We start from the raw sequence: 27,145 nt of genomic DNA, 5'->3' as shown, positions 1-27,145 counted from the left end.
CACACTATGCGAAGTGGGCTATGAGGAGACACAGACAGGCGAGTCTATGTGTGCTGCAAGTGAAAGAGTTAACTATTTACAAGCCCACTGATGCCTCCAACACTGGCTAAATCTCACTATTCTGCCTCATTCCAGAAACACACTCACAATCTGCACAGGGTTCTTGAAAGATTACACTAACGTTTCTTAGCCCAGCCACCCAAAATGGGAGTAGTCTGTACACAATTCTGGAATACACAGGCAGCGAATCTTCTGGCCTCACTTAACTAAAACAAGCAAAAGTACTCAATAACTCCACATGGTTTCATGTTAAACTTCCAACTCCAAGGCCAGGCATGGTGGCTCACGCCTGTAATCCCAGCACTTTGGGAGGCCAAGGCGGGCAGATCACCTGAGGTCAGGAGTTTGAGACCAGCCTGGCCAACATGGCGAAACGCCGTCTCTACTAAAAATACAAAAATTAGCTGGGCATGGTGGTGGGTGCCTGTAATCCCAGCTACTCGGGAGGCTGAGGTAGGAGAACCCAGGAGGCGGAGGCTGCAGTGAGTCAAGAACGCATCACTGCACTCCAGCCTGGGCAATAGAGTGAGGCTCTGTCTTAAAAAACAAAAAAAAAACTTCCAACTCCAGCCTGTAATTAGCCAGAAATGTCAGTACTTTCTGAACTATCCTACCGAAGTGTCCTAACAGCAGAGGAGCATCTCTTAAATATAAAATGAATTATTCTCCCTTATGGTTATCTTTAAAATTCTTGCAAATGTTCCACCTTAGTGTGTGTGTATATGTGTATAGACACACATACATACATACACACACACACACACATACATATATATATTTGCCTTAATATTAAAATCATGTTTCTTCTAAAAGTAGGGGGGAAATTGATACTCTAGGAGTACTGATACTCTAGGAGTATATTCCACCTTACTGTGTATATGTGTGCACAGGCACACAGACATACATATATACACACACACACATATATATACACATATATTTGCTTTAATATCAAAATCATGTTTTTTCTAAAACTAGGGGGGAAACTGATACTCTAGGAGTATGTACTAGTTGTACTGTGGAACTTCATCACGTCCCCAGCAGGGTGCACACCTACCCGATTGCCTGCCTTTTCCAAAATGCTCCCCTTCCATCCGTGAAATACGTCTACAAATCAAGTTCCTAAGAGCTATTTGTCCAAGGTGCTGCCCTGAGGCCCAAGGCCATAGTTCACTGAACCAGAGAAGTACTCCGCTCAGGGCAGCCAAGGAGATTCCCTGTCCAGAGAATGTGAGAAGGAGATGAAGAGTGAGTGTCAGTCTCTCTTTGGCTGAACCTGTAGCCATATGTTCTACAACTGTGGTCCAAGAAGTCCGAAAGGCGGTCTTTAGAAAAGGAAGGAATGAAGAAGACACTCACAGAGAAGCAGACACTAGAGGGAGGATGGGAATGCTGCCTGTTCCTCGCATAGCCCTGTCTGTGGGGTGGCCCTTCCTGGAGCTGGGCTCCATCCATTTGGAAGCTCAGCTCCCTGAGTGGTCACCTCAGCATACACAGAACACTTGGGTGAGAAACATAAGCTAAGTGACAAAAAGGCAGGCACAATAGAGCAGCCTGGGGCCTTATTCAGCAAGAGGTAAATCACTTGCTGTGGGCATACCCCAACTCTGAAAGAAAAACCAAATTAACAACCATGCAAGCTCCTATTTGGATATAAGCTAGGTATCCCTTCTTATCTAGCAAGAAGGAATAAACCTAACATGGCTTGCATTAAACGTCATAGTTTTGGAATTGAGAATCTAAATTGTAAGTTACGGGCCCAGAACAAAAAGAAGAACTACAACCCTGCCTGTGAACTTCCTTTTTTCCAGGCTGTTACATGCTTTGCTGTTGCCACCCCCGACTGTGTGGTAAGAGGCCACCCCCTGGGTTTCCCCAGCCAGGCTGCCCCATCGAAGGCAGCTACACAACGGCCAGGAAAAGCCAGCCAGAGCCAGTAGGGCTGGAGCCCTGACAAAGGCAACGACGCTCCTGGAGTCAGATAATGAAAGCCAGAGCAGGAAGGACCCTGCGCTTCATGTAAGACGTTCACCAAATAAAGAAATGTTTAATCATGCATCTGTGCTGTACATTGCAGGGACCTTTGAAAAGCGTAATGCCTGGGTGCAGTTTAAGAATAAGGAATCTTAATCTATCTGGCCTAACTTTAGAAAATTGTTTGGAGAGGATTCTTAAGATACTCTGAATTTATACTTTCTTAACGGAGGCTGTCTTTTGTATATGTGGTTTGTGAGAAAAATGTGTGAATGATCTGTAATTTGAGTCTGTTTTCAAAGCTTAGATATAGTATCATTGGATTATATCGTTTTCATTTAATGCTCTAGATGGCAGAACACTAAGACCTAAGAAATTTAAAAAGGGAAAGATTTCAGATAATGAACTAGTTTCTAGTGACTGTCCAACAGTGGACCAGGCTCGTTTCTAAATCACTAGGTGTCTAAACTTGACAACAGTTAAGACTAGACCCCTAACTGTCAGGAGCATGAGTACAAAAGATTCCTGCTGTTCTATGACGTGTTTCTGACTATGTATCTTTGAAAGACCTTTCAACTTTAATGCTCCAACATTTAGATGTCCTCCATATACCAACAGCTTTATAAAAAGTAAACGTAAGCACAGCAGAGACAAAAGACAACTTGAACACAAGTTATCTACATCAAAGTAACAAAACCAAAGTGCATTTGTCATTATACCAGGAAATAAATCAAATTGAGATAGATGTACAGGAAAAAAAAAAAAATATGTCACGAACCTGAAGTTAAACATCTACTTTTCAGGCTCGAGTTTTTAAAAAATACACTTCTAAGATTGTTTCCCAAGAAGGTTTCATGTATATACAAATACATTAATCCCCCTTAGAATAGATTTAAAACAAAGGCCTTGGTGTTTCAGAAAATGGCACAAAAAAAGAGGAAGATGTAAGGCCCTGTGTATAAACAAGTCAAGAAGCTCGTATCCCAAGCTAATCGCTCCTATGCAATTTGAGGCAGCCACATCACCCTCGTCCAGGACTTCCATGTACTCCCAATAAATCGTAAACCGTCCTGTAAGGGGGCTTCAGCCTTCTCATAGATCACAGATCAAAGACCAAGTATATAAAGAGAGAAGAAGGAGAAAAAACTGTATTCATGCTTTGGGTGCCTCAGGAGGTACAGAAAAGAGAGAAGTCAGTTGATGTCTCCAAACCTCTAAAAGCAGCTCATCTTCAAAAGCAATGGAAGAATAGGTGAAAACACCAATCCAGTCCCCAAGAAGCAAGCGCTCTCCTTGCACAGGTTTAGTGTTTAAAATTTCAGTTGCCTGAGCTTAAGCAGATTCCAGGACTCTCTTGGAGGTGGCAGCCATCATTGTGTGGGATTTCTTTATAGTCAAGGTGATAAGATCTCTTTCAGATCATTTTGCAAAGGAGGTCAGCTGGACAAATGTGAGTACCATGTACACCCACCTGGGAAAGCTAAATATTTACCAGTTCTGTTTGGTATGATAATAGTTTTTAAGAGGTTTTTCTTAAAAAACAAATTAAAAGCACACAGAAAAACAGAAGTTTTTTTTTTTTTTTTGATTAAAAGAATCAACAGACAGTAACAGCTTTTTAGTGATTATTATAAAACTTTGGGAAAAAAAATCATGACTTTCTTCAATTCCTTTTTCTTTTATTTAATATCTTAAAACAATTCAATATTTTTGCACACTTTTTTATTGTGTAAAGGATACATAAAATTTACCATTTTATAACTAAAAGAGTATAATTGGATTGTTTGTAACACAAAGGATAAATGCTTGAGGGGATGGATACTCCATTCTCCATGATGTACTTATTTCACATTGCATGCATGTATCAAAACATTTCATGTACCCCACAAAAATATACACCTACTGTGTACCCACAAAAATTAAATTTTTTAAATTTACCATTTTAACCATCTTTAAGTGTACAGTTCACTGGGATTAAGTACATTCACATTATTATACAACCATTACCATCATTCATCTCCAGAAACTTTTCCCCATCCCATACTGAAACTCAGTGCCAATTAAACATTAAATTGCCATTGCCTGCTCCCCTTATCCCTGGTAACCACTATTCTACTTTCTATCTCTCTGAATTTGACTACTCTACGTACCTTATATAAATGAAAATCATACAATAGTTGTTCTTGCATCTGGCTTATTTCACTTAGCATAATATCTTCAAGTTCAGCTATGTTGTAGCATGTGTCAGAATTTCCTTCCTTTTTATTTTTATTTATTGTTTATTCATTTATTTATTTTTGAGATGGAGTCTTGCCCTGTCACCCAGGGTAGAGTACAGTGGTGCGATCTTGGCTCCCTGCAACCACTGCCCCAGGTTCAAGCAATTCTCTTGCCTCAGCCTCCCAAGTAGCTGTGATTACAGGCATGTGCCACCACACTCGGCTAATTTTTTTTTTTTTGTATTTTTAGTAGAGACGGGTTTTACCATGTTGACCAGGCTGGTCTCAAACTCCTGATCTCAAGTGATCCACCCACCTTGGCCTCCCAAAGTGCTAGGATTACTTTGGGAATTCTGTACTTGGCCAGAATTTCCTTCCTTTTTAAGGCTGAATAATATATATATATATATATCACATTGTTTATCAATTCATCTGTCATCAGACATTTGAGTTGTTTCCATCTTTTGGTTATTGTGGATAATGCTGCTATGAACATGAATGTACTGATATCTGTTCACCTCTCTGCTTTCAATTCTTTTGGATATATATCCAGAAGCAGGATTGCTAGATCAAATGGTAATTCTATATATAACTTTTTGAGAAACCACCATACAGGTTTTCATGGCAGCTGCACCATTTTACATTCCCAACAGCAAAGCACAAGGTCTTCAATTTCTGCACATCCTCACCAACACTTGCTGTTTCTGGTTTTTGGATAGTCACCCTGATGAGTATGAAGTGGTATCTCATTTGTAATGGTTTTGACTGGCATTTCCCTAATGATTAGTGATTGCTTCATTTTCTTCTAAATGGTGTTTCAAAATATATCTTCTTGTTTTGTTTCAGTATCTCTTTCTGTAGGATAGAAATGTAATGCTTGCTCTGAGTAGACATTCATGTGCTCTGAGTAGATATTCATGAAGTGCTTTGGGAGTTCTGAAGAACTTCCAACACACTAAAACTAAGAAGCCAGGGTTTCCATTATTCAGGTCTCAACCAACTACCAAACGTTGCAGCCTGGACAGAAAGATATTGCCAAAAGTTTCCTTCTAGGCTCTTAAAGACTAGATAAAGCAGTCTTAAGCACAGTCCTTCTACAAAGGCAATAACGTAAGTTTTTATTGTCCAGGAAGATTAATGAACTGGGTGAGTAAACATGAAACACAGGATGGTCCCAGGACTCTGGGTCCAGGGATGCAAGTTTGGGCCATTGAGTCCAGCACTGCAGCTCCTACTAGAGGCCTCCCCTGAGCAGCTCCTGCTCACATATACATAACCGTGTCCCCCTCCCAGAGCTACACACTAAGAACACAACATAGCAACAGATTCACTTTAAAAATAACTTCATAAACCTAAGAAACAAAAACAAAGGTACTTGGAATATATGGGAGTTAAAAATCCAGTTTTGAGACAAGTCCTTGTTAAATTCCCTAGATCTTGGTTCCTCCTATCTAACCCACCATGATTTCCCAGACTCCTGCAGATAATCTCTTTCCCTTCTGCTTCTAAGCTGATCCAACCCTCCTTAGGCTGCCTGAGAAAATTTCGCTTTCAAATCTTTTCTCTTTTTTGTTAAACTGTCATCCTCCAACACAACAGTGTCATAGTCACTAATTCAACAGCCAACAAGCATATGCCGCAGACTCCAATGTGCCAGGTGCACTGAGTTTGGCACTAGAGACACCATGATGAATAAGACCAGGCCCCAGCAGGAAGGACTTGCCATAGAGGGAGTCTGCCTTCTCTAGGCTCTTACTTTATCTAAAATGCTAATGTGTCTCCTGGGGCATACAACCACCTTTTGGTCATCTATAAATAGAGTCACTTGCTATAACTCACTGAAAAGAATGTGGTCCAGGAGTTTCACGTTTGTGTGGGATTCCCATGAGTGTGCATGTAATTTGAGGGTGAAAAGAAAAAAGAAAGAAAGAAAAGAATGTGGTCCAATAAAGAACATAGGCCATACTATGTTATATGACCTTGAGCAAAATCACTCATCAGTGGCCTCACCTGAAAAATGGTAAGACGACTTTTCCTAGAAACAGAGACCTGAACCAAACAGTTTTTTAAAGGGAAGCTCATCAAATGCTTTTTTGCCAACCAAAAAAAAGAAGGAAAAAATATAGACAATCTTTTCTTTAAAAAAAAAGTTTCTTTTCTAATTGTTTTCTTTTCTAAAAACACAACTCTGTATGCCAAAGATAAAGCTTTGATGACTGTACACACCCTGTCTTCTTCCACAGTAGCTGTTATTACTGCCGAGCCTTCTGAAAAGTGTTTAAGGAGAAGTGATAACAAGGGACCCTAGAGAATCTGAGACTTTTCATTGCTAAACACAAACTCAGAACCACGCTTGAGACGTTATACTGCTAAGACAACAAGAACATTTGCCTCAAATCAAACAAGAGACAGGGCTTGCTAACTCCAGTGATGGCCAGAAGAGACAGGCTGCAAGTCTAGTTTATCCTTATGAAGAAGACAGGATCTGAAAAAAACTCACACCTTGAAATCATCTCTTCTGTGTGATGGGATAAGAGAAAAACCGAGGGTAAAATGCAAATTCACATGCAACTAGAAATCACAACTAAAAATCTATACTGTATGGTATGTGCTAGGCTTTACAACAAGAATCTATCAGAAACAGCTTACTTCCTACCAGCCAGGACAAAATATTCGCACACTGTTATACAAACAAATCTTCCTAGCCATACGGTAGTTCCCTCTGATAGAGCACTCTGGGCAGAGAGCAATAAACAAAATCCAGACAGGAAGTAGCCAGAAAGAATAAATGGCACAGCTTTCTGGCAGTATCTTCTTGTAGAGAAACAAGAGACAATTTTTTATTTTAATAAAATTATCTTAGAACCCAGACCCTAAAATTACTTATTAATATGATTCCCCACAGAGGTAGGGGAGTTATAAATGAGGTTGCAGTGTTTTGGCTCCATTCCTAGAGTCAACATCATGAAGTAAACTCTATTTATTGACCACTGACAACTCCAGAATCAAATTCCCATCAGAATGAATAATTTTGACCTACCCTCTAGTGGGTGCCCTTTCTGAAGCCTTTTCTCATTTTAAGGCATATGGATTTGTGCTGACAGAAATTCCACGTAAACATTTCAACCTACCAAAATGACTGCATTCTTTCCATAGGAGAATGTTTGAAGAAACTACAGTTGCTTTTAAGTTAAGATTGACAGGCCAGGCATGGTGGCTCATGCCTGTAATCCCAGCAATTTGGGAGACTGAGGCGGGTGGATCACTTGAGGCCAGGACTTCAAGACCAATCTGGCCAAGAGATGGTGAAACCCCGTCTCTAATAAAATTACAAAAAATTAGCTGGGCATGGTGGAGCACACCTGTAATTACAGTTACTTGGGAGTAACTGGGAGGCGGAGACAGGAGAATCGCTTTAACCCAGGAGGTGGAGGTTGCAGTGAGCCGAGATCATGCCACTGCACTCCAGCCTGGAAAACACAGTGAGACTCTTTTTCAAAAAAAAAAAAAACTTTAGATGAACAAAACATTCAAAATTTACTTTCCTAACATGGATATCTAAACAATACATTAAGCAAGATATAAATATTGCATGATATGGTCTGATGCTGTCTGTGAATATTAATGCCTCTTTAAAAGGTGTTGTGTCTTCCCTGCACTGGGCGCAGCTCTCCTGCCACAGCCCCCTACCCCCTGAAAATGTACACCTGCTCCAAATTCATCTCCACTCCCTCCTTGGTCAAGAGCGCCTCACAGCTGCTAAGCCATCCGCTACCTGCAGTGGTGCTGAAACGACCAGAGACACTGACAGGTGAGAACCTAGCAGCTTGGCAGTCTCATGTCCCCTTACCTCACTCGTCCCTGGCCGCAGCTTCCAAACCAGTGCCATTTCAAGGGACATTGACACAACAGCCAAGTTCATTGGGGCTGGGGCTGCCACCGTTAGGGTGGCAGGCTCTGGGGCTGGGATTGGGACTCTGTTTGGGAGCCTCATCATTGGTTATGCCTGGCACCCTTCTCTGAAAAAGCAGCTCTTCTCCTACGCCATTCTAGGCTTTACCCCCTAGGAAGCCATGGGGCTCTTTTGCCTGATGGTGGCCTTTCTCATCCTCTTCGCCATGCGAAGCAGACGTCTCCACCTCCCATAGTTCTTTCTCTCATGGCTCATCAGCCCTGTATATTTCTTTTCCTATACCTCCCCAGGTGGCCTGGGGAACATCATTGGCTCAGGGTTTGACAGAGGAAAGACAAATACTGTATTAATAAGAAAAAGAAAAAAAAAAAGGTGTTATGTCAAGTTTGAATTTGCCTAAAAGCCACAGCAGTACAGGAACACTGAAAGGCAAATGTCACTATTCCAGTGTAGCAGAGGCTCCTAGCTGTCTCCCCAGTATCCATCTTCTCTTTCCTCTATAGTAACAGAAGCCTTAGCTGGGCACATGGCTGCCTCCCTAAAGATTACATTTCCCAGCCTCCATTGTAGAAAAGTCATTATGTGATTGATTCTGGCTAATGGAATAAGATGTTTTCAACTTTCAGGTCATGCTCTTAGAAGGAAAGGAGGCTGGAAGCCCAGTGCAGTGGTGTGCATCTGTAGTCCCAGCTACGCCTGAGGTTGCGGCAGGAGGATCATTTGAGCCCAGGAGCTTGAGACCAGCCTGGGCAACATAGTGAGATCGTGTTTCTTATTTTAAAGAGAAAAAAAAGGAAAAAGAAAAGAAAGAAGGCCGCCCTCCTCTTTCCTACTTCCTTTTCCCATGGTGATAGAAAGTGGAGCAACTATCTTAGCTGAAAGAAAGAAGCTATGTGGTAGAGATGGTAATAAAAGAAAACTTTATTCCTAACATTATGGAGTTATCTTCTCAGTCTTGGTTTGTTTATGCTCAGACCATTATAGATGAGAGTAAAATAAACTTCTGTGTTCTTATTTTGACCAAATAAGTATCTCAACTAATACCTCTCTTGAAGCACTTTGAATTCAACCGCTATCTTTTGTTTTGATAGCCATTCCTTAAGCAGAAAGCACCCTGGATTTCTTGAAGGGAATTTCCCAGCATGTTTTCAGAGTGCACTGTCAGAGTTTGATGATAGCATTAACCTTTTTGAGTTTTTAGTATCATTTTTCACAATCCTTGAAGTCAGAGATACAGTAAATAATTCATAACAAGGGGTGGCTTTCCTCCCTTTCCCTCAGGGCATCCTCACAGAAGGAGAAAGTCTTCGGCTCTAGCACCCATTCAGTAAAGGGCTTGTCTTGTCTTCCTCATCTCTGTCTCTAGTCAGAGATGACTAGAATCCTTCACATCATTTATAATATGGGAACCTTTCCTTCACCTTTTCCAGACCCCCGAGGGTGATTAGAAAATAACATTTCCCAAGTGCAAGAAATCAAAACCCTTGACTCCATATCCCAAACAAAATGGACAAAATACTTAGGTCAAAGTTACCATGTCAGCTTTCATAGGCTCTTTAAAAATTATATGGTTTTCTTTGAAAAGACAATAAACATTCTCAATTGTTTAATGGTCATTGCCACTTACAAAATGAAAACGATAGTTGGCTCAATGACAAGGACAGTAAAAGAGTCAGCAGCATCTTGGGCACACTGAGAAAACCCAGTAAACCTCCCACAGAATTCAGTCCTCATAGAAATATTCTGTCCAACATCAACTCCTAATCCCACTCTAGCCAAAAATTCAAATAAGTGCAAAGACATCATGAGCCCATTCCACATGCCAGGTAGCTTTTTCTTACTTTAGACAGAGAAATGCTAATGTACTTCCTTAAGTAACAGCTTTTTTTTTTTTTGGTGGGGAGGGGGTGGGGAGACAGAGTCTCACTCTGTTGCCCAGGTTGAAGTGCAGTGACATGATCTCAGCTCACTGCAACCTCTGCCTCCTGGGTTCAAGTGATTCTCCTGCCTCTGCCTCCCGAATAGCTGGGACTATAGGTGTGCACCCACAATACCAGCTAATTTTTTGTATTTTTAGTAGAGACAAGGTTTCACCATGTTGGCCAGGCTAGTCTCGAATTCCTGACCTCAAGTGATCTGCCTGTCTCAGCCTCCCGAAGTGCTAGGATTACAGGCATGGGCCACCACGCCCAGCCAGCAGCAGCTTTTTAAAAATGAAGTCTTTGGGAGGACTTCTTTTTTTTCTTTACTGTCTCTGCCTTGTCTAATAAAAATGACAGAGCATTTTGTTTCATGATTCTCTATCTCCTAAGTGTAGGGTTTCTCATATGCAGAGAGTATTATAATTGAGACCATTTATGAACAAAGCATATTAAATGTTACCATGAAAATACTGCAAACCAATGGGTATCACTTTCCTTTAACACTTGAAAAAGCACATAATTCCATGATATTAAAAAGAAAGACAGAAAGGAATGTTTTTAATAATATTTCAACCCTTTGGCTTTATTAGCACTATAACATAAGAGTTCTAATCTGAAAAACCTATGTTTTCACAAACTGAAATCGAGTAGTAAAAGCATTTTGTCACATCCTCCAAGGGCTAAAATGTAAAGCATATGACATAGCCCTATATAAAAATGACTTTCGGTCAAAATAATAAATCAAATGCTCACTCTCCAAGCAGAACGTCATAAACTGAATACCAGGTAAAAGGAAAGCTGTACATGAAGGCATTGTGCTTTCATGGGAAAATGATTGCTCATGCAAGTAGAACCTATTGGAGGAGTGGTAGCCGCCTGGCCAGGCTGGAACTCATAGTCTTTCAGGGGTTCAACTGGAGGTGAAGACTATCTAAAGAACTCTCCACCAAGAACCATCATTTTCAGTCCTTTCTGATTAAGGACCAAAATAAAAGCTCAGTAGCTACTCCACTTTGATAATTTTTAGAAAGCCTCAAATAACAGCTAAGAACTTTCTATAATGATGCCAGAGGAAAGGGGGAAAAGATGGAAAATTACAGTTGAAATTACATCCTTAAGAGAGCCAGTTAAGTCACTAATATACAAACAGATCTTAAGTCTACTGTCTGACCCAGAAAACCACAGATGAGGAATTCATTTTAGGACTAATTACACAAACATTAACTCACTCCCTTTTACCCTTTTATATTTAAAATTGCGGCATTTTCCTCCCTTTTTCTTTACATGAACTGAATGACAGTCCCTAACCAAGAGACTTGACCTTGGAAATGAGAAATCATCTAGTATGGGCATGCAAGAGTGTCACTAAACTCTGTAAAACCTCAGGCAAGGCATTGCACCTTTCCATTCTGCCATTTCCCCATCAGCAAAAAACAAACCGCACTTCCTACTTCCTGTTGTGATGAAAAATGAAATACTCTAAGTAAGTCAAGTCTCAGAGACTTTCAATGTGTTTTACAACATTCATAGAAGTCAGTTTTGACATCTAAGAAATAATCTCTTCCACTTAATCTTCTATTCACAATATAGAAAAATGTCCTACACAGTTTATTAAAAATAATAAAGGCAAAAAGCTTGACCCTCTCAGGTCATGAAGAATTACTTTCTCTGAAAAGCCCAGTCTTCTAGATTAATATCCAAGAGGACAGGGATTTTATCTGTTTTGCTCTGTAACATATTCTCAGCACCTAGAACAATGCCATAACAAGGCATTCAGTAAATATTAGATGAATGAATGAATAAAGGTTTAGCCTGAATAAACATGGAAATCTTTTTATTTTAGTTATTTTAGGTAGACATCTTAAAATGTATAGTAGCATTCTTCCTCATCATCTTGAGAAAATTATAAGGACATTTTGCAGATGACTAAGGGTCGCCATCGTGAACATTCTGTATTTCAAGGATGCTCTCAGTGTCTTTTAAAATGCTAACATCACTCCCGAATCTTTAATGTAATTTCTCGCCTCCTTTATGCATTTATCATTTTTCCCATCCTCCCCCACCTTTCTAATAGGTTGTCATTTCTCCCTATTGTGAATAATTGGCTGTTGCTAATTTATTGTGGACTTAAAAGCCAATTAGCCATGTGTCTAAAGTAAGAGTACCTGCCTCTGAGGGCCTAAGGCCTTCTCCTAAGAGTAAAAAATATGTTCCTTAGACTTTGTCACACCTATGTTTGGCTCCACTTTTTAATGTTTCTTGATTCTCCACCATGTTCTAGATAGATAAAAGGCTAGATAGCTAAGTTCCAAATAAGTGCACACAATCAATTCATGCTGAAATGACATGCTGTGTTACTAAGGGGCACTTGCTCCATGAGACAGGGTATCTGAAAACAATGACCCCAGATAATGGTGGCTATCTAAGTAAGCAGCTGGTTCAGGGCTACAGTAGGGGTGTCCAAGATAAAGCACCAGGAGTGGAGGGAAGACTGACTCTCGGTGCTGAGTGTCCAAAGGAAGAAGCCATTCCAGAGGAGCTGGGGTCGGGGTAAGACACCAAGGCAGGAACTGAGAAAGTCACCAGAATCGGGGGCAAGGTAGAAATCACAACTTGGGAACAAAGCCGAAGCCCAGTCTCCCAAAAAGGAACACAAAGGCAAGGCCAGACCTGACTTGACACAGAGTCCAAGGGTCAGGATGGAGCTCCTTAAATCCTTGGATCCAGAATGGTATCTCCAGGAAGGAGCCAAATGTCTTAGATTGTGGCGAGGCTGAGGAACGCAGCACAGGTTTTACGATAGGAAAAGAAGGGCACAGGGTGGCCAACTACCTCCTTCACCACGACCCAAGGGCATCACAACAGGAAGAATAAGGTGTGGGATACCCCAGAAGCCATGGAGCTGCTCTATGAAGCCCTTCTATGCCTAGCTTCAGCACACGTGCCGTGAAAATCTTCTCAGTCTTTTTAATAGCAAAGGTACAAAGAGTGATTCAGGAAGATAAATCTGGAGAAAGAAGCATGTGAGATGCACTGGGGCAGGGGAAATAGGAGACAAAGAAATGACAAGTTATTCAGGAACAATGTAACGAAGGCTCTGACAATTTCCAACTTTGGGTAAGAAAACAGAGAAACTACCATTTTTTGTGACTTTCTGTGAACCAACCACAATGCTGGCATTTTTCGCATTTGTTATCTCATTTCTTCCTCACTTTAAGTCTGCAAGAGAAGTATACTGTTCCCATTTTATAGGTGAGGAAATTAAAACCCAGAGAGGAAAGGAATTGTAGTCACATGACATGGATGACAGAGATGGGATTCACTCTGGAATGATCTGATTTCAAAAGCTGATTCCACTTACACCAGCTGATACTCAAGTGACTTTTTTAAAATGGAAGAATGGGGTGAATGGGATAACGAGGGGGTGCATATGTCTGCATGCATCTGCTTTTCACGGGCTTGAGGAATAAGCCTGGACTGAGACCTTCCTCATATGCCCTGCCTTCACTCCACAGAACTGGGAATCCATCAGACTGGAGGCTCTCATCCCCAGGATGCCTCCCTAACACTGGGGAAATCATGTTTTTTTAAATGTTTTTTTAAATAGCAATGATCTAAAGTTACCTATCTAATCTGTGTGTTGATTGCTCAGCGTTCTTAAATCAGGATGTATCTCTTGGAACCTTAGATTGCAGCTGTTTTGGGGAAAAATATGACTCAGATAAGATAAGAAATGCATATTCAAAAAAAATCCAACATTTCCATGAAAAGCTGTTGAGCTTTGGGGTGCTGGTAATGTATTTTTTTTTTAATCTGGGTGCTACTCATGGAGGGTATTCATGAAGATATATACTTACTAAATGTGCTCTCTTCCACATGTATAGTATGCTTCAAAACAGTTTTTAAACTGCCAGAGCAGAGTAATATTTTGACCCTGCCCTGTTTCAGTGTAAACTGGCCTGTTATAAATAAGCAATAAAGCAGGGAAAGTTTGAATATGGAGATGGGAGCAGTAAGGCTCCTCTCTCCTAATGGAGATCCACTAAGAGAAGCACTCTACGCATAACCAGAAGGCTGTTGCCTTGGAAACGGGAGCTGTAACTACTGCAATCACACCTCGGGAGCAAAGATGGCCAAGATCTATTTCAATTCTTAGATGCCTCGAGGAACCGCAGATGACTGTAACTATGGAAGGTAGCCAATCTGTAGTAATGAAGAAGCGCATGCTGGAGTTAGAAAGACTGCAACTGAGAAGGGAAAAGAGGGGGCAGGGGAAGAAGGAGAAGACAGAATTGAAGTATAACAAGTAAAGCCTAATCCAAGAACTGCAGAGCTGAGGGGCTTGTGGTGGCATTTCCTTAAGCTATGCCACCCTCTAGTTTATTACCCACCTACTACCTGCCAAACCATGCTAGGTGCTGGGAGGACAAAGCCAGGAAAAGACATACTCAAAGTGGCCCATGGGAGGTACAAGTACTCTGGGACCAATTAACCTTAGTGTGCAAAATGGGTACAGGAGGCTTCAGAGAGTGGTGGCATTTCTAAGCTGGAACTCAAAGAACATGTAGGAGTTTCCCAGGCAGAGAAGATGGAGGAGAGCCATCTCAGACAAAGGGAAGGGCAAAGGGCAGAGGCATCTGTTTTTCAGCAGGGGGCTACCTGCAATTCTGGGTCATGTCTGGTAGATTGTCCCACACACTGCAGGACATTTGCTGTCTCAGACCCCACCCACTCATTGCCGGCAGCAACTCCCAATCATGACAACAACTAAAGTAATGCCCCTCCCACATTTCCAAATGTCCTCAAGGATGGGGGGGATGCTATTGCTCCCAGTTAAGAAGCCCGAGAACCTGGGGGAACAGATGTGTGGCTGGAGCAGGGGTTGGGGGACAGGGGTGGGAGGTGAGGATGAGAATGCAGGGAAGGATCAGAGTTAAGGCCTTGCACATCCCGCTCAGGAGTCAGACTCTGTACCAGACATGGAGGAGAGAGAACAGACTCTAAAGCAATTATGGAGGAGGCCAAACCGACAAGACTTGGCAACTCATGGGATCTGAGGAGGTGGGGAAGAAGAAAGAAAAAAGAATGAAGAATAATCTCCACAGTTTTCAGCTTGGACAACTGAGTAAACATTCATGGCACCAAGCAAAGTGATGAACATAGGAGTAAGAGCAGCTTTGGAGGGAGATGGAAAGGTGAGGTGGAAAATGAGTCTGAAGCCCTTCAGGGACATCCAGGTGGAATTTCTAAGAAGTAATAAACAGCAGACTAAACCCAGAGGAGAGACATCTGGGTCAAGGGTAAAAGAAACCTTAGCATTTAATTGTAGGCAGTGTCTGAGCCATTGCCCAAGGGCCTCTAGACTCACTAAGCAAGCCAGGGAAAAGGGGAGCTGGAGATGAAGAAGCTGTGGCATTGGAGCTGGGCATAACCAACCAGGAGCCAATATGGCAGCAAGTGGGTACCGGCAGGCAGGAATGGAGGGAGCAGAGCCGGCTGGCAAGGTACAGATGAGCAGACCAAGCAGGAGTGGCTGAAAGCTCCCGGTACCCCACAGTAGTTTCCGCAACCATCCTTTCTGTAGATCTTGGCACACATCACTACAGTGGCTTTAGAAAATAATCTTCCATCTCAACCCAGATCATATACGCATATACACACACCAGGGCTGGCTCCAAGGGCGAGCGGACTGTGTAGCTGCCCAGGGTCCTGTGCTGAGAAGAGTCCTATTCTTGGTTAAATGCTCTGCTACTGCCATCTTGAAATTCTTAAAAATTTTTTAACAAGGAGTCTTGCATTTTCATGTTGCCCTATATCCCACAAATTATGCAGCTGGTCTAGACACACACAAAAACATAACCTTAACAAAAGTTTCATGGAACAATATCTATCTGCTATGGTCTGAATGTTTGTGTCTGCCTCTCAAAACCCATGTGTTAAAACCTAATTCCCAACAGCATTAAGAGGTAGGACCTTTAGAATGGGATTAGTGCCTTTATAAAAGAGGCCTGAGGGAGCTTGTTCCTTCCACCATGTGAGGACTCTGCAAGAAGGCACCATCTATGATGCAGAGGGCAGGCCTTCAGCAGACACTGAATCTGCTGGTGCCATGATCTTGAACTTTCCAACTTACAGAACTGTAAGGAATAAATTTCTGTTGTTTATAAATTACCCAGTCTAAGCTATTTTGCTATAGAATCCTGAACAGACTGACATTATCTTACTAAATGTGATATAAATTATAGTCTCTGTTCTATTTTTTAATGTAGTCATAGCCCATTAAATTCACAATCCACTGATGCATTGCAAATCAGTTTTCTTTTGTTTGTTGGTTGCTTTGTTTTTGAGATAGGGTCTCACTCTGTTGCCCAGGCTGGAGAGCAGCCTCAATCTCCTGGGCTCAAGTGAGCCTTCTACCTCAGCCTCCCTAGTAGCTGGGACTACAGATGCATACCACCATTTTTTTTTTTTTTTTTTTTTTGTAGAGATGGAGTTCCACCATGTTGCCCAGGCTGGTCACGAACTCCTGGGCTCAAGCAATCTGCCTACCTTGGCCTCCCAAAGTGCTGGGATAACAGGTATGAGCCACCACACCCAGCCCAAAGTTTTAAAACTCTCTTAGAGGGCTGCTATCACCTGAATGTTTATCCCCAACAAAATTCATATGTCGAAATTATAATCACAGAAGTGATAGTATTAGAAGCTGAAGTCTTTGGGAGGGAATTAGAGATTACGACCCTTATAAAAGAAACTGTAGAGAGCTGGCTAGCTCCTTCCATCATGTGAGATCGAGATCACAACAAGAAGTCTGCAGCCTACAACTAGAAGAGCACCCTCATCAGAACCTTACCAGGCTGGCACACCGATCTTGGAATTCCTAGAACTGGGAGAAATAAATGTCTATTGTTTTATTTGTTTGTTTGGTATTTTGTTTTTGTTTTTTCAGATGGAGTCTCACTCTGTGACCCAGGCTGGAGTGCAGTGGTGCAATCTCGACTCACTGCAACCTCCGCCTCCTAGGTTCAAGCAATTCTCCTGCCTCAGCCTCCTGAGTAGCTGGAACTACAGGCACGTGCCACCACGCCCAGCTAATTTTTGTATTTTAAGTAGAGATGTGGTTTCACCATGTTGGTCAGACTGGTCTTGAACTCCTGACCTTGTGATCCGCCCACCTTGGCCTCCCAAAGTGCTGGGATTACAGGCGTGAGCCAACACGCCTGGTCAATTTCTATTGTTTATAAGTCACCCATTGATGATATTTTGTTTTAGTAGCCCAAAATGGACTAATACAATGGAGTAAGCCAAGACTAAAAAGTTAGTTTTATTTTGTTTTGTTTTGTTTGGAAAGTGGAGCCCTTAAAGTGGGATTGCTGCCATTACGAAATAGACCCAGAGAGCTCCCTCACCCCTTCCATCATGTGAGGACGCAGCAGGAAGATGGATATCTATAAACCAGGAATTGGACCATCACCAGACACCAAATCTGGTCAGTGCCTTGACAGCAGCCTCCAGAACTGTGAGAAATAAATTCCTGTTGTTTATGGGCCACCCAGTCCACGGTATTCTGTTAGAGTCACCAAAGCAGACTAAAACACCCACCTCCCACACTAAATATAAATTAACTTCAATTTGGGTTATAAATAACTGTATATTGAGTTGACTTATAAATGATTAGTTGACATCAAGTTAGGTCTTATAGGTATTTGATTGATTAAATATACATTAACTTAGATTTTGCTTTTCTCTTTCAGTATTCAAAGAAGCCAATAAAAACTTTTTTTTTCTAATTTCAGACGTATTTTTGGGCCACCAAAAAGCTCAAAGGCAGAGGCCCGAGATTCCTAATTCCTCAGGATTCGCCAGGCCTGCATCCTCTGGGACTAAAGGAAAGAAGTCACAGAGTGAAAGAGACTGAAGAAAGATGAGAAGAAATTTGTCAGGACATTTAAGAAGCCACAGTTTCTGATAGACAACAAGCTCCTACAAACTGGTCAGAAGAGGACAGTTAACCCAATTTTTTTAACAGCAACTTAAATGAATAAGCAATTCAAAGAAAAGGAAGATGCAAAAGGTCAATGAGCATATTAAAAAGCTGTCTGGGAAATATCCATTTTCGCATAGCAGACTGGCAAAAATGTAAAGATGATTAAAACTGAAAGCTGAGGAGGATGTGGAGAAACAGGGCTTCTGCGAGAGCTGCTGGGTGGGGAGTGAATTGCTACAACTTTTGCAGAAGGCTCTATGACAGACTCCGCTAGGACCAGAATCTACCCTCCCTCTCCTGGGATGCTCTCACTGCGGGTGTCCAGAGGGCTGTCTCCTCAAGCACGTGGTCTCAGCTTAGTTTATCTCCTTAAAGAGGCCTTTCCTCTACTATGGCATATCTTTATTTTTCTCACAGCCCTTATCTCTAATTGCTATTTCCTATTTCATCTATTGCTTTACCTGTTTATAGATGACCTCCCACCACTACAACATAAACTTCTGGAAAACCTGGAGCATCTCTCTTTTGTTCACCTCCCTATCCCCAACTCTGCAGAGCATGTAGGAGCAGCATTATTTTAATGACAAAAACTGGAAACAAGTGTCCACCCATAGGGGCAATGACTGAATAAATCATGATACATCCACACCATGGAATATTATGAAGCTACGTATTAACCTGGGGGGAAGTGTCAATAATATATTGTTTTATGGATAAAGCAATTTATAACACACCTATATTTAGTGCCATGTTTATTGAAAAGGAAGAAAAAAAACATGGTCAAATATTTATGTTCAAATAAGCACAGAGAAAGGAGGGATGAAAACCATGCAACTGTTAACACCAAGGACCCCAGGGGTGTGACAGCATTGGAGGGGACAAAAGATTTCATTTTTACAGTGGGCATATATTTTGTAATTTTAAAAAATTATTTTAAAAGAATTCTGCTCTCAAAAATATTAAAGTATTATACTAAAAATGATGTTTATGATATGCTTATTTCATCTGCCAGAGTTAGGAAGGCTGACAGTTCTAAGAATTCCACTGGACTTGCCTGTGGCCAGTCTTAAAGTCTAACAGTCATTTCCATTTGATGTGCTAAAAAGTCAAAATTATTCTAACACACAGTAGCCAAAATGCTTTGCCTTTGATTAAAGATAGTGCTTTCCAGTGGGGGATCTAGAAATGGTTTGAACCCCTTTTCAACAGGCTGCCGACAGCCTAACCTGAAGCTGCCCAGGAAAAAAAAGGAAGAGGGCACAGGGCCGAGGAGCCAGGCCAGCACCCGTGGCCTGGGCTTCCTGGAGTACATACCAGATTCCCGAGGCAGCTGCCAGCTGGCTGGTTCACCCACCAACACCAGTTGGCTGGAGCCTGGGAAGTGATATATTGAAGGCCTAAGGCCCTAATCAAATGTCCTTGTCTATGCTAGGAACAACCTACAAGGAAAATCTTATCACAAAACAAGCAGCTCTCAGGCATGTTAAGGATTTTTAAAATTAATTCCTTAAGCTGATCAAGTGATAAAAGCTGTGAATAAAAGGATTCAGATGTTTCCACCTCACCATGCTAATCTACCTGTAAGCTACTCAACCAACCACAAAAATATATATATATATGAATCAGACAGGCTTTTGAGTAGCTCAGTTGCCCCACTTCAGCACAGCGCATGTCACTTCACACCAACCAACCACATGACTGAATGAATGAATGAGAACTGTCAAGTTCATGTGGACATCACTAAGGGGACCTGGCATTTAGAAGTCATGTTCCTGTTCTCACTGAGACATTAACTAGTTAGGTAATTAAATCAGGGAAGTTAGAGAAAATTCTCTCAGCCTCAGCTTCCTCACCTAAAAAATGGGAATGATAACTGTACCCATCTCCTAGGGTTGCTCTGAGGCACAGTGAGGGTCTCTACGAAAGCCTATGGCAGACTGAGATGACCTCTCTTCAGATAAGGGCTTGCTGCCCAGCTGTGCAGAGTGTGGTCAGCACATGGCCTCCAGCTGCCAGCTCCTTCAGGGTCGGCCCCTGCTGCAGAGAGCCACCTCATCTGAGATCACACCCTTCCTGTGACAACCTGCCTGTAACTGAGAGGTAAGGATACAAAGGTCCATCATGGCCCAAAGCAGCACACGGTGACTGCAAACACTCACTCCAGGACCTCCTGCCGGGTGTGCTGAGGTCTTTTCAACTTCTCCCTCGGCCCAGTCCTGCGTCCTTCCCTTCCTGCATGTTGGTCCCTAACGAGCATCTCACACCCCAAATTCCATCTTAGCATCTTCTTCTAGAGAACCCAACCTGCACCAAAGCCCTTTTTCAGTTTTAAGTACTTTAGGGTTTCTATTTTGGGACAAAGAACAGAGGCCAATTCTGGTTTAGAAAAAAAAAAAATCACATTCGCCTGGCATGGTGGCTGACACCTTGTAATCCTAGCACTTTGGGAGGCTGAGGTGTGAGGATTGCTTGAGGCCAGGAGTTCAGGATCAGACTGGGCAACATAGAGAAACCCCATCTCTATGAAAACAAAAACAAAAACAAAAATTAGCCGAGTGTGGTGGGGTGCACCTGTAGTCCCAGCTACTTGGGAGGCTGTGCTGGGAGGATCGCTTGAACCTGACCATTTTGAATTTTGAGGCTACAGTGAGCTGTGATTGTACCATGACCCTCCAGCCTGGGTGACAGATTGAGAGTCTTTTTTTTTTTTTTTTTTTTTTGAGACAGACACTCACTCTCACTTAGGCTGGAGTGCAGTGGCAGTGGTGTTATCACAGCTCACTGCAGCCTCAACCTCCCAGGCTCAAGCAGTCTTCCCACCTCAGCCTCCTAAGTAGCTGAGACTACAGGCACATGCCAATACACCCAACTAATATTTGGATTTTTTGTTGAGACAAGGTCTCACTATGTTGCCCAGGCTGGTATTGAACTCCTGGGCTCAAGAGATCCTCCCACTTCGGCCTCCCAAAGTGCTGTGATTACAGGCATGAGCCACCGTGCCCAGCTGACCCAGTCTCCTTAAAACACACACACACAACACACACTCATAAACTTTTAGAAGGGGGGATCCATGCCATTTACTTCAAGTATTCAAAGTCTGGTAGTTCATTCATTTACTTATTTAACAAATATGTATACAGCACCATGTTGGGGGGCTGGGCAACCAGCTGGGGGCCACAAGGGCTCTATACGGATGATCATTTAGGGCTGTTGGACTTTCCATGTCCACCGCAGTGGTTCTCAGTGGGGTAGCACTCCTCCTACAGACTTTGGAGCCGGGTCGGGGGCTTTTGGTTGTTACAATGACTGCAGGGCTCTGCTGACACATGGCGGGTAGGGACAGGAACGCCACAGTCCTACAGTCCTACAGTGCTCCAGAAAATTTCTTTTCATGATGGATTGGCCCACAACCCACATGATTTTCATAAAAGAAGGGGAAAGAGTTTATGTAATTATCTAAGTCTAGATCTTAAGTATGCATTTCATAAAAATATATTATTTAGTTTTAAATACACTGAAGTATCTAGGAATTTGATTAACCTATAAATCAAGGAAGGATGAACGTATTTTGTTCAGAACTTTACCAGCCAGGTGCGATAGCTCACACCTGTAATCCCAGCACTTTGGGAGGCCAAGGAGGGCAAATAACCTGCGGTCAGGAGTTTGAGATGAGCCTGGCTAACATGGTGAAACCCTGTCTCTAGTAAAAATAAAAAATTAGCTAGGCATGGTGGTGCGCACCCAGCTACTTGGGAGGCTGAGGCAGGAGAATCACTTGAACCCAGGAGGTGGAGGTTGCAGGGGGCCAAAATCATGCCACTGTACCCCAGCATGAGTAAAAAGAGTGAAACTTGGTCTCAAAAAAAAAAGGAAAATAAAAAAAAGAACTTTGCCAAGAGTTTTTTACACCATCTCTAAAAATGATGACTCTTACAGAAATGACATTCATGATTAATGAGACATCTCTATAACACACCTGTATTGGTCTATATTTACAGTTGTCAAATTCTTAGTGATATACAAGAAAAGACTTTTTTGCCCTTATTTCTAGGGTTATATATAAGAGTACTAATATATAACTGAAACTATTCAGCTGAATATTTCTCAAATACAAACTAATTTACAAGCAAAAATGTAACTATTTCATTAGGTCTTCAATATACTGTCCCCATATTGAAATACATGCTACTTTATTAGAAATTATTTTCATGTTGTTTCTCCTTTATATTATAATTAGAGTCTTATGTTGATTTCTTTTTAAATATTGTGTGTGAGTTCTATTATCTGTGAGTTTCCATTTCAGGAAGAGGATGTTACAAAATACATAAAAAGGGATGCTGGGTTTGATAAGGTTGGAAAACACTGCCTTACAGAACTCATTCTACAACTACGGTCTGAGGCCCACGCACAGCAGAAACACCTGTGGCATTCATGAAAAATCTAGGTACCTAGGCTCCAGCCTGTCTCATAATGATGGAACCCAGGAATCTTTCTCTTTTTTTTTTGAGACGGAGTCTCGCTCTGTCACCCAGGCTGGAGTGCAGTGGCGCGATCTTGGCTCACTGCAAGCTCCGCCTCCCAGGTTCACGCCATTCTCCTGCCTCAGCCTCCCGAGTAGCTGGGACTACAGGCGCCCACCACCACGCCCGGCTAATTTTTAAAAATATTTTTAGTAGAGACGGGGGTTTCACTGTGTTAGCCAGGACGGTCTCGATCTCCTGACCTCATGATCCACCCACCTCAGCCTCCCAAAGGAATCTGTTTTTCAAAGCTCCTCAAGTGATGTTGATCCTCATCTAGGTTTGGCACCCACAAGTATAGAGGACATGGGGTGCACCCAGCCCTTCCCTAGCCTAGAGGTGCTCAGAGTCTCAAAGGGGAAGGTAAAATTTTAACAATCATGTCAGGCGCATAACTGTTAAGTGCTAGAAATAAATACCAGTGAAGTGCTATGGGAATTCAAGAAGGGAGCAGCTGGCCTGGAGGAGGTGTCTTGCAAAGGGTGCATTCCAGTGAGGATCTGGAAGACAGGGAGTAAGAGCTTCATCTCTGGAGAGCGTGACTGCAGAAGCCTTTACATACATTATCTCAATCAAAATTCACAGCTACCGTCCGGGATAAATACCACTCCTATCCAGTCTTTCAGAATAGTGAGGCCGAAAGAAGTGAAGTAATTTCACTCAAAGTTTTAAACTTAGGTCCTGCAGTCCCAGATGATAGAACTTAACCACTCAGCTAATACTCAAGCCTTAAGCAGAGGGAAAGGGGTAGGGGTGGTATGGAAGAGGTCCCAAGGAGTTTCAAGACATAGAATTTCTATCCAAAGCTTCACTTCCATCTTGCTATTAGCGCTGTCACCAGCATTCAGGAGGACAAGAGGAAATTATCATAATTAAAGGGACTCTGAGCATATATCATTCACATATGGGTGGAAAGACTCAAGGATGAGAATAGGCAGTTAGGAGTCACTGACACTAATGAGCCACAAATCATAGAAAAGCAACTTAATTGAGACAACAGTAAAATGAGAGGAGGCTCAGAATTAGGAGCTCTCACACTGCTTTGACAGTTCTACTAACAGCATAAAGCAGTTTCTGCTTAATCAATTCCCACCTAATCAGAGAGCCATCTTAACACAGTGTCTCCTAGGGCAGCAAATTTGCTAATAGTGAGTGACTGCAGCAATCAGGACAGTATCAGTGGCAAGGGGAGGGATGGTACAAAGAAGGGCGGTTGGCTGGTGCTAAGGGGTTAAGTGGTGTTTAACTGGTTGTTAAATTGCAACGTGCTAAGCTTCTGTGTTCTAATGCAGAAAGAGTTAACAATGAATAGAAATAAAGATGAAATCCATCAGATTCTGGTTTTTATTCTGCATCCTAAATGTACATCCAGGTAGTTACAAAAATTACTTTTTGTTTGTTTTGTTTTGAGACAGGGTCTTGCTCTGTCACCCAGGCTGGAGTGCAGTTGTGTGATCTCAGCTCACTGCAACCTCCACCTCCCAGGTTCAAGCAATTCTCCTGCCTCAGCCTCCAGAGTAGCTGGGACTACAGTTGCACACCACCACACCTGGTTAATTTTTGAATTTTTTAGTAGAGGAGGGGTTCACCATGTTGGCCAGGCTGGTCTCGAACTCCTGGCCTCAAGTGATCCACCCACCTCAACCTCCCAAAGTTCTGGGATTTTAGGCATGGGCCACTGCTCCCATCCACAAAACTCACTTTTATCCCTATAAAGGTAAAGATGGAGGCTCTTTACATCCATGTCACAGGCCATATGGCCCCAGCTTTTATTGGACAGTAAGACCAAAAGACCTCTCTACCCACTTTCTCTTCCCCACCACCCCTTTGCTTTCTCTTGTTATGACATGTAGGTGGCCAGCAAGCAAGTGCCTCAAATCTCCGAGGCAGAGACTTTTGGCTTTAAAAACATTTGGAGCAGAAACAGGTGGTGTGGTCTGGAGCAAACATGCAAGAGAAGAAAATACCAAAAAGTCAGAGAAGAATCCCTCCACATGGAATTCTTATTTGCATTTTGTGCAGTCAGCATTTCTCCAGTTTTTCCACATCCTTTCAAAGGTTGGGTTCTCATGTGTTGTGAGTAGATCAGACTAAGTGGGTTTTTCTTATGGTTTCAGGATGGATAATATTTCATAACCACATGATTGCAGGGCTGAGCTTAGCAGTGTTGTATTTAAGAGTGGATCACATATCCATCATTCAGTCCACATTTCAAAGACTGATAAAATATTGCCCCTGAGGATTTAAGAGATGCCCGTGATAGAACATTTCCTTCTCCTAACTAATAAAACTGTGAGGGTCAGTTCCTAATACAATACCAGGGAGCCCACCTGTATACAATAAAAGGTCATTTGTCCTTGGAAGATGGCCTGAGAAACAGCACCACACAGCCCAGGCAGTAAACAAGCCATTGAGTCTCTATATACATCATGGTTAGATCATTCATCCTAAAACACCACTTGGCACACATCGCAACCCCTGATCAAAAGTCTTCATGGCTCCCCACGGTCACAAGATAAACCCCAAACTCCTTAGTGGGTTTTCAGAGGCCTCCACAAACTGGCACTGTCCATTCTCTCCCATTCAATCTCCCACTGTTGCCCATACAAACCCTCTGCTCCAGCCAAGCTGCTCACTTCACCGTTCCTGGAAACCCTCTGCAAGGCTTCCCTTTTCTCTCTTCCCTTGCTGACCTCTGCTCCCAAATGAGCCTTTCCTCCTTCTTCCTAGTTTGTCCTACTACAAGTCATTTAAAAACCAGCTCAAATCCCATGTCCTCCATAAAGCCACCTTTCAGAAAGCTTCCTGTCTGGATGTGCTGGCTCTCCTGCACTCCCATGACAGCCATCAGCTGGCACCCTACACAGACTGCCCTGCATTGGGATTCATTTATTTCCATGCATCCCACCTCACCCAGTTAGACCGTGAAGCTCCTAGGTACACTGTCTTGTCCTGGCTTCCCAGAATCTCACCTGTTCACCTCACAGCAGATGCTCTGCAAAGTTTTGTTGTCATCATTTTGAGCCACCGCTACTATAAGAACTTGATCCTCCCTAGTATTAACGGTTTATGAGGAACTTCTGCCTTTAAATCACCTTATCTCTCTCTTCTGTCCAATCATTGCACTCTCTTTGAGCCCGGCATGTGACAGGACTGCCAATTCACTCTGTCCCTAGTGCTGTCACATACACCTAACGAGTGTTTAACAGAAATATCCTAAGAGGTGACTGCAAGGTCAGAAAAATCACCTTAAGTCCCCCAGGACCATGTGCAGTCTACAGACAGGAAATAGACAACAGGAGAATGAAATTAGCATAAAGTAAAACGGGGCTATGGCTCCTCTCCACCCAAGTCAGCAACATCTACCAGAAACAACAAAGAAAGCATCTGGATAAAGCATTGGCAAGCATTGCTGAGGTCGGGAAACTGTGCTCGTAACAAAAGCACAAAGGGTTTGCAAAAGGCAGCTCCCCTTCCCTTCCCAAATTACCAAAAGCTCAACAAGAAAACGAGCGGAGTTTTTGCTCTGAAAACATCTGTTTTCAGTTACCTGTGCCTGAACCACAAACTTAACAGAGAAACACAGAGATCCCAAGTTGACTCCGCGGTCTAAGATCTGTCAGGACAAATTATGTGGAGATGGAGGAGCCAAGTGTGGGATGCTTGAGCAACCATTGTGCAATAGCCATGATCTTGATAAGCCTCACGGATGAGATTTTGGTGGACTAGGGATTGTACTACTGAACTTGATTGCAGAAAATGTAAAAGCCACCAAGGGGTATTATTACCCCTTGATAAACCCAGCTACCCATAGTGGTCAATTACTAATGAACAGACCCCTTTCACCAATTAAAGCCACATGTTACCACTCAATTCCCAACATATTTAGTCTTTTCCTTTCAGTACTCCATCTCACTACTATCTACCTAAACCTCTCCAGCTAAGATTTTGTTTGTCTTTACTTATAAAAGTCTTTCTGGGGCCTGGTCAGTGGGGCCCAAAAAAATAAAATAAAATAAAAACGGTTTTTATAATAAATAGTCTTTCACTAGAATGTTCTTTATATTAAAATCTTAAGCTCTACTTTTTTTTTTTTTTTAGATATGGTCTTGCTCTGTGAACCTACCAGAGTCCTGAGTGACCTTCATTTGTTCATTCTCCTTGTGCAGTTCTTCAATGTTCTTTGCAAATGGAATTCACTAAAGTGAGTTCTATTAATGTCACTAGGTATAAATGCCTGTTCATCTTTGGAGGGACTTTGGGAGATGATCTTATACTAAATGAACATGTTACATGCCTGTTGATAGGAGGCCTGATGCTTTATTTTCTCTAGAAAAAAATAGATATTTCAACATTGTAAATTCCATGAAGGCATCCTGCACCCCACCTCCTGATCCTCCATCCCCCACCAGCCACCGCCAACAAGGTTTCGTCTCCCTAACCCCTCAATCTGGCAAAGAGACAGTGTCCCAGACCTTTTTGGTAAGTAGTTGTCCAACTCTCTGTCCATTTTCTTCTTGGCAAAATGAGAGTAACTTAGCTTAAACTGAAAA

General features: G+C 42.3%; 1 protein-coding gene and 1 pseudogene across 10 annotated transcripts in view; one reads left to right on the top strand and one right to left on the bottom strand.

The window, feature by feature from the left end:
• ANKRD44 (ankyrin repeat domain 44) overlaps positions 1–27,145 on the bottom strand; it is a 362,557-nt gene that overhangs the window by 301,377 nt on the left and 34,035 nt on the right. The window lies entirely within an intron of this gene.
• LOC117094688 lies at positions 7,902–8,537 on the top strand (annotated as a pseudogene).

Source organism: Trachypithecus francoisi, unplaced genomic scaffold, assembly GCF_009764315.1.
Source record: "Trachypithecus francoisi isolate TF-2019V2 unplaced genomic scaffold, Tfra_2.0 Lachesis_group13, whole genome shotgun sequence".
Classification (NCBI taxonomy): domain Eukaryota; kingdom Metazoa; phylum Chordata; class Mammalia; order Primates; family Cercopithecidae; genus Trachypithecus; species Trachypithecus francoisi.
The sequence above is the reverse complement of the archived record's forward strand: the minus strand, read 5'-3'. Positions and strand labels throughout refer to the sequence as shown.